This window comes from Crocuta crocuta, unplaced genomic scaffold (genome assembly GCF_008692635.1).
Source record: "Crocuta crocuta isolate KB4526 unplaced genomic scaffold, BGI_CrCroc_1.0 scaffold73, whole genome shotgun sequence".
Taxonomy (NCBI): Eukaryota; Metazoa; Chordata; class Mammalia; order Carnivora; family Hyaenidae; genus Crocuta; species Crocuta crocuta.
In genome coordinates this window covers 1,865,998-1,874,703 of record NW_027529443.1, presented here as the reverse complement: position 1 = coordinate 1,874,703, position 8,706 = coordinate 1,865,998, and the positions used below count along the sequence as shown (strand labels likewise).

At 43.9% G+C, this 8,706-nt stretch overlaps 1 long non-coding RNA gene across 1 annotated transcript; it reads left to right on the top strand.

The window, feature by feature from the left end:
• Nucleotides 1-2,307: 2,307 nt before the first annotated feature.
• LOC144228476 (uncharacterized) lies at nucleotides 2,308-8,302 on the top strand. Its single transcript, XR_013334208.1, has 2 exons — nucleotides 2,308-2,593; nucleotides 8,103-8,302. It is a non-coding gene; the product is annotated as an uncharacterized LOC144228476 (long non-coding RNA).
• Nucleotides 8,303-8,706: the final 404 nt, after the last annotated feature.

The following is an 8,706-nucleotide window of genomic DNA, read 5'->3' as shown; positions in this document are numbered from 1 at the left end:
TGTCAACCATCTTTTATCTCCAGCACCTGTCAGGATAAAGCACCTGATAAAATATTAATGCAAATCCAGAGCTTAGTAAATAGTCATGTAATGAATGAGTGAATGAGTGAATGAATGGGTCATGATGCCAATTTATACGTTCTTGATTCTAAATGCAGTGGAGATGTCGATCACAGATATTATCCAGATAGATGTCTATGCTCCTATCTATCAAGACCTATACCCATCAGAAGATGGGGGGCTTCTAGGTTAAGACTGTTGGCAGCCCGGGGACATGTGATTTGTCCCCTCTTGGCCATCTTTCAGTCAAAACCTCAAAGAGAAACACAAAACAGTGAAATGTTACAAAGGGCTCTAGAAATGGGGCCCTATCGGCAATGACCTCTGCTGGACCAAGAAGGAATGTCCATGAACCAACTTATCTTTGCAGCCAAGAAAGGAGACCAAAGGCTTCCAGCGCCCTACATCCGTGACGTTGCCAGGCCTGGTGGAAGCAACGCCTCCCCTCTGTGGCCCATGAGCCACTTTCCACAGAGAACAGGACCTTTCACCTCCAGCTTCCATCCATCCAGCACCTGTGATTCCCACTGAGGGCGCACGGCTGAGAGCCTGCATGGAAAAGCAACAGGGCACTGCATCCTGACTTGCAAAGAAAACTGGGCAAAGATGGGGAGACACGTAGGAAGGGTGCGCCTTGGGAAGTGAAGTTTTGCATGAACCGTTTCTGTTAAGAAAGGTAATTCCTGGGGCGCCTGGGTGGCTTAGTCGGTTAAGCATCCGACTTTCGCTTAGGTCATGATCTCGCGGTTCGTGGGTTCGAGCCCCGCATCGGGCTCTGTGCTGACTGCCAGCTCAGAGCCTGGAGCCTATTTCAGACTCCCTTTCTCTCTGACCCTCCCCTGCTCACGCTGTTTCTCTCTCCTAGAAATAAATAAAAATATTTAAAAAAAAAATAAAAAAAAAAAAAAAAAAGAAAGGTATTTCCTTTTTGCCATATGCAAAACCCCAGGAGGTAAGCAAGGGAGTCTGACCTTTAGCTAGCAGAGTCACAAAATATTTTAAAAATAAAAAAACAAATAAAAATTAAAAAAGAAAACAAAACAGGAGCACCTGAGTGGCTCAGTCGGTTAAGCATCCAGTCCTTGATTTCGGCTCAGGTCACAACCTTGCAGTTTGTGAGTTCGAGCCCCATGTTGGGCTCTGCACTGACAGCACAGAGCTTGGGATTCTCTCTCTCCCTCTCACTCTGCCCCTGCCCTGCTCATGGGCACTCAAGCTCATGTGCTCTCTCTCTATCCCCCCCTCAAAAGTAAATAAATAAACTTAAAAAAATATCCCCCCAAGCAGATATTGGCTTAGTGTTATAAATGCCAGCCATCAGGATCAATTAAGATCTTAAGATAGGTGAGGAGGAACCTAACAGCATTCAGGTGTAAGGAAAAAAGATCAAAGACAACCTGCCCTACTTATGAGGAAACAGTAGGCCTGGAGAGACCGGCCCATACCCACAATGAGGAAACACATGGAAAATAATTACACATAGGGCACTGGGGGACAATTCTACAACCTAAAAAGAGGAATGATATACTCAAGATAGAACAGAGAAGCACCTCTTTGAAATGCACTCATTAAAGGAAGCACAGATAATTCATGAAAACATTCCTTTGTGTCCCTAAGAAAACTACAGCCAAGGCTCAGGAGACTGGAGGGTAAGACAACCCATGTCATTGAGGAGCGTTGCCAGGAAGGCAGTCCAGGCAGTGAGGAAGGGAAGGACTGTAAGTTACCACAGATACAAAGGCAGGAGTGAAGTACCCATCGAAATGAGTGAAGGGCAGACCCAGCCCTGCAGAACACTGAACTGGCAGGTGAAGAGTATTAGTAACACCAAGTTCAAGAGACTTAAACCTCCACCAAAGAGAAGACGTTTTGACATGACTCAGGGACATCATGAGACTCAACTCGAGAGGCAGAGATTTTTCTTTCTTTTGAGTCTCTGCTCCTCTGAGCTGGAACTGAAATCAGGTCCACAAGCCTTCTCTTGTCTCAGTGGAGGCACATTCCCCACCCTTCAAGCAGAACCAGGCTGGGACGCAGGGGACAGAAAGCAAGACACACCCAGAGCTGGTCTAGCACTGTCTCACCTTGATCACTAGAGTAGAAAAGTATGAAGGATTTGGGGCTTGGAGGCCTCTCTCCTGAGCATTCAGAGATACCAGAAGCCAGAGAACAAACTCTCTAAACTATTCCGGAATGCAAAAGAATAATCCAAGACAGAACTTCCAGCTTCTGGTCCAGCACGTAAGAAGCCCGGAAGTCACCCATCTGTCCTAACAAGAAGTCAAAATCTGAGCAATCAACAACTCTTCTTGTTCCCTAAGAGATGTGAGGTCCCAGGGCAAACTGCTACCTCCAAAACTGGAGAGACAGCCAGAGACAGAGTATAACCTACTGGAGCAGAAACCGCCATGGGAACTACCAGGGGTATAGGGACTCCAGACCTGTAACTGATGAGTTGCTGGAGGCTGAGTGCGGACAAGTCTGAGAGAGAACAATTCCAGAGGAATCCGGTCATCAGGAACGCCATACTTTTGTGAGTTTTACCTCCAGAAGCTCTACCAGGTCCTCACAATGAATATCAGATAAAAATCCTCTCATGCTTCCAGCAGGGGGAGTGGGAAAGGAACTATTTTTGAAATAGACCAGAGCATTCTGTTTTTTTTAACAGGGCTTGCCCTCCAGAACCAGCTAACCAAATCCTAACCTGCTGGGGTATTCTCAAAGACTACATGATCTGGAGGAAGGCAAATACTCCGCCCCAGCCTGCTCTAGCTATCCCATGTCACCTAACAGAGGAGGGGACTGAGAAGCATATGTTCAGTCACAGCCCAGAGCACAGGTTCACTAAAAGACTCACACCTAATCGCAGAATCATAGAATATTTGTCTTCCCCCTCCCCTCCAGCTCACCCACTAAAGGTCTGTTTACAGCAGTTCCTTTGACCCAATACATAATGTCCAACTATTAGGAAAACAATTACAAGGCATACTCCAAGACAAAAAAACAAAAACATAATTTGAAGAGACAGAGCAAACATCAGAACCAGACTCAGAAATGGCAGGGCTGTTGGGACTATGAGACCAAGAACCAAAAACAACTATGATGAACATGTTAAGGGCTTTAATGGATAAAATAGAGAGCATGTAAGAACAGATGGGCAATATAAGTGGAAAAACTAACAAAGAACCAAAAAGAAATGCCAGAGATCAAAAACACTGTGACAGAAATAAGGAATGCCTTTGTTTTTTTAAAATTTGTTTATAGCAGGCTCTAAGCTATCAGCATTGAGCCCAACACGGGGTCAAACCCATGAACTGTGAGATCATGACCTAAGCTGAAGTCGGATGCTTAACCTACTAAGCCACCCATATGCCCCAGGAATGCCTTTTTGAGAGAGAGAGAGAGAGAATGCACACGAGGCTGGGGTGGGAGGGGGGACCAGAGAGAATCCCAAGCAGGTTCCATGCTCAGCTCAATCTCATGACCCTGGGATCGTGACCTGAGCTGAAATCAAAAGTCAGACTCTCAACTGTCTGAGCCACACCAGTACCCAGGAACGCCTTTGATAAGCTGATGAACAGACTGGACATGGCTAAGGAGAGAATCTCTAAACTTGAGGATACATCAATAGAAACCTCCAAAACTGAAAAGCAAGGAGAAAAAAATGACAGGAATAAAAGATAGAACAAAATATTCAAGGACAGTGGGACAACTATAAAAGGTGTAACATGTGTGATGGGAATACCAGAAAGAGGGGGGGGGGGGGGCAGGGGGATGGAAACATTAATGTCTGAAACAATAATGACTGAGAATTTCCCAAATTAATGTCAGATACCAAACCACAGGTCCAGGAATCTCAAGGAATACCAAGCAGGGTAAATTCCAAAAGAATGAGACAAAAAAGAGAACATTAAAATTATGAGAGAGAAAATAATTGACATAGAGGTCAAAGAATAGAAACCAATCCCATACATAAGTGTTGTTCTTGAAGCAAAGCTCGGAACAAATGGAATAGTAGAAATGATGGAAAAAAATAATACAAATCAAGCCTCCTTAAGCTGATAGCAACAGCTATCCAGCCAATTTAAAAAAATCAACATTTATAAATTCCATGATGAACTTCTCTATATTATGGATAAATGAGGAAAAACTATACAAGAATTTGGTGGGGGGGGGGCAGGAAATGTTGCCTACAAAGGGAAAATTAGGCTGACTTTAGACATCTCTTCCTCAACACTAGATCCCAGAAAGCAGAGAGTGAGGCCCACAGGATGCTGAGGGAAAAGATTTAAACCTGTGGATTCTATACCCATCTGTAGTATCATCCATATCCAAAGACCAAGGAAAGCTATTCTTAGTGTTTGTTTGTTCTTGTTTGTTTGTTTTTTAAGATCTAAGAAGTAGATCATGTGCATTGAGGACCAAGCCAACCCCTCCACATCTACAAAGCTCTGATCTTATCTCTGCTATCTCTCCCACTTTCCCCGACACCACTCTTCCTAGCTCACTATACTCCAGCCACATCCGTCTTCCTTCTACCCACTCTCTGCACTCTGTCCCTACACAGAGCTTCTGCACGTGCCATGCCCTCCATCTGCCCACGGCTCACTTCCTCTCACTCCTGAAGTCTCAACTACATGTCTCTCCTCTGAGGGAATGGGTTTGCTTCCTTGTGTATTATTCACACACATTCACATGTGAGGGCACCCACTCGTGCACACACATACACACAACTAGAAGTTCCATGAGGGCAGGAAGCCACCTAGATTATATCCCAGCATCTGGCATGCACCCAGCATACCACTGGTGGCTGTCACACCTCATGCTCAAATCCACCCAACGCATGAACAAAAACAGAGGGAAAAGTAAACTAAAGGGACTTATAATTAGCGCTGAAACCAGGTAAGCAAAGGACCACCCTGCTACTGTTGTTACAAATCTGAGTAAAAAACAGATTTCAAAAAAAAAAAGGCACTATATGCCATATCACTCTGCATCATTATCAGAAAAAGAGGAGTCCCAGTATTAAAAACAGAATTAACAGTAGTGTGCATATATTTTTAAATCATTGGTAAAGAAAAAAGAAGCAAAACCTAACCATATAGTAAAAGATAAAGGACTAAAAAATTGTAAGCATTCAACCAAAAAAAAAAGAGAGAGAGAGAGAGAGAGAAATGAAATCAAATGTGTTTAAAAATGTTATTCGGTTAAGAGGCTCCATTTGTACCAGAAGACAGACTCTAACTACATTGCTCATGCCAGATAGGCACCTAACAGAAGGACATGGGAAGTTAAAATGAAAAGGCTGGGAAGAGACACATCAAGGGGACACAAACAAAACAAGGCTGGGACAGCTATATTAAAATATGAAGACCTAGAATCCAAAGCAAAAAGCATTCACGAGGGGAAAAGAGTCATTTTATCTTGACAAAAGATAAAATCCACAATCTCACAATGAAAATATAACTGTCACAAATCGTTTTGTGATGAATAACAGCGAATCAAACTTTATAAAAACAAAAACTATCAGAAGCACAAGTAAAAATGGAAAGAATGCTATGGAAGGGGAAGACTTTGACCCACTATATCCAGATTTTGACAGAGCAAGAGAGCGAAGAGAGATAAACAAGACAGTCCTTGAATAATATTATATATAAAGCTGCTTTACCCTACACACAGGGAACATCGCTGCTTTTTCAGAGACGTTTACCAAAGCATTTACCAAAGAAAAGTTTTAGAAATATGAAGCAGAAATTTCACAGGCCACGTTCTCTATCATTCAGCAAAATTAGAAATCAATGCCAAAATTTTAAGGAAGTAAGACGAAGCACTGGGGACCTTTCGATGCTCTACTAAATCATTCTTGGATTATTCTGAAGTTTCAGAACTGTTAAGAGACAAAACTGGAAGTTCAGAATTTTTTGAAAATCATTACAAAGAGAGCACTGCATTTTGAAACTCAGAAGATAGGACCAGAGTGAGAGGCTCAGAGGCAAACTCGTAGCATTAAATGTATTTTTTTTAACTATAGAAACAAAGTTTTCAACTCAAATACTTGAAAATGCTAACAAAACAAACCTCAAAAACCTAAGCCAAAGGAAAACAGGCCATATTCAAAATTTTAAACAGTATTGATAAATACAGGAGAACAGATTCTTAACCACAGGCAGGGAGGAGGGGAGGAGGGGAGAGGGGCCATGAAACAGCCTAGCAAGACCTAGGCTTGAAAAGGGGGAACAAATTATCAGGGCTTCTCTGCACAGATCCCCTGTAAAGATTGCAAACCAGGCTGCATTTTCTGGAGGGTCTGAAAAGCAATTTCCAGCAGGGCCCCTATCATACTCGGCAGACTCCAGCCAGAAAAACAAGAGAAAGAGAGGAAACACAAATACACAGGATTAGGAGTACAAAAAGGAAACTGATCAAAGGGAGAATTTTCCTTTTAATCATAAGAAAATACTGTGCTAAGTTTTATGCAAGTAAGTTCAAAACTCTTGATAAATAATTTTCCGAGAAAACACAACTCACAGAAAATTAACTCGGTAAGTAGAAAACTGAGGGGAGGGGCGCTTAGGGGGCTCAGTCAGTTCAGTGTCCAACTTCGTCTCGGGTCATGATCTCATAATTCCGGAGTTTAAGGCTCGCATCTGACCTTCTGCTGTCAGTGCAGATCCCGCTTGGGATCCTCTGTCCCTCTCTCTTTGCCCCTCCCAGCTCACTTGTGCTCTCGCTCGCGCGCTCTCTCTCTCTCTCTCAAAAATAAATAAACATTAAAAAAAAAAAAAAAGAGCACCTGGGTGGCGCAGTCAGCTAAGCGTCCGGCTCTTGGTCTCGGCTCAGGTCATGATCTCATGGTTTGTGAGTTTGAGCCCCGAATCAGCCTGCCTAGGATTCTGTCTCTCCTTCACTCTGCCCCTCCCTCACTGTGGGCTCTCTCACTCTCTCTCTCTCAAATAAATAAAAGTTTAAAAAATGTTTTAACAAATAAAGAAAAAGAAAAAGAAAACTGAGATGACCCATCACAAAGGACAGACTAATTCTGCCTGGAATGCCACCCTCCCCTATCACTGCCTCCCTCTGGTCACTGAAGCCTCACTTCAAATAGAAGTTTCCATGACACCCCATCAGAAATTCCACCTTGGGGGGTCTGGGTGGCTCAGTCTGTTAAACATTGGACTTCGGCTCAGGTCATGACCTCACAGCTTGTAGATTCGAGCCCCGAGTCAGGCTCTGTGCTGACAGCTCGGAGCCTGGCGCCTGCTTCAGATTCTGTGTCTCCCTCTCTTTCTGCCCCTCCTGTGCTCATTCTCTGTCTCTCTCTCTCTAAAATAAATAAACATTAAAATTTTATTTTAAAAAACAAAAAAGAAAAAACTCCACCCTCAAGTGCCACCTCTTGACCCTATTTCATAGCACTTATGTCTGTACGAAATTACTAGATTATCTATTATTATCTTATTAATTTATCTATTTTCTCTCCACTGGGATATGAACTCCTTGCGAGCAGGGACCTTATCCATCACATTTGCCAAGTATTCCTGGTGCCTAGCAGAGGAAACGCTCAGTAAATGGGTTGAATGAATAAGTGAATGAATAATAAATGAATGAAGACCAAAGAAGACAAGAATGCTTCCAGAAAATCCTTCCAAGTAATCTCTTCTTACAAAGGAGGATAGGGGCACCTGGGTGGCTCACTTGGTTAAGCGTCTGAGTTCGGCTCAGGTCATGATCTCACAGTCCATAAGTTCGAGCCCCATGTTGGGCTCTGTGTTGACCGCTCAGAGCCTGGAGCCTGCTTCGCATTCTGTGTCTCCCTCTCTCTCTGCCCCTCCCCCGCTCACACTATGTCTCTCTCAAAAATAAATAAAACATTAAAAAAAAAAAGAAGAAGGAGGATAAATCTTTTGAAGATGAGGAGAACCAGGCTGGAAAAATATTTGAAGGTCCAGAACAACATGGCCAGCGGGGGGCAGGGGGTGGAGAGAGCGGTCATGTATGGAAAGATGACCATGGGTCTCAAAATTCTACTCCACCATGTTTAGGAGGAAAACGAGCGGCACGCTTGAAAAGTCACAGACGTGTGTCAGGTTGTGCAAGCAAGAACACATGTGGAAACAGCAAGTCAGCCTTCGCTCCCATCAGCCTTCGCTCCTGCAGGGAGTCTGGTTGTTTCCTGAGTCCCGGGGTCATTCTGGCCTCAATCTGGTGATCGCAGCTCACCAATAAACCCATTCTCATCGTCTATCCTGCCTCGGATGTCAGCTCTGTGAAGACAAGGCCTTTGTTTCATGAAGACAGAGGTCTTAGGAGGGGCTCAGCAATCCTCAGTGCAATGCACAAACGTACACACAGCCTCTCGTCGGTCTTCCTGCCCTAGAATGTGAGCTCCATGAGACTAAAAGCTTCCTGTATCCTGTTACCTGCTATCACCCCTGCACTTATAGACAAAACGTAGCACGTAGTAGGTGCTCACAAAAGTCAACGAAAGCATGAATGGGAAGCCAGAGGCTTCCTTCAGACTAATTCCAACTGTTTACTTCCTACCCATCCCAGGAAATGTGGCTTCTGGGAGGGGGGAGGGCAGGGAAGGGCTACTTTTAGATAACCGTCCTTCTGATAAATGGAGCAGAGGTCATGAAGCGGAAG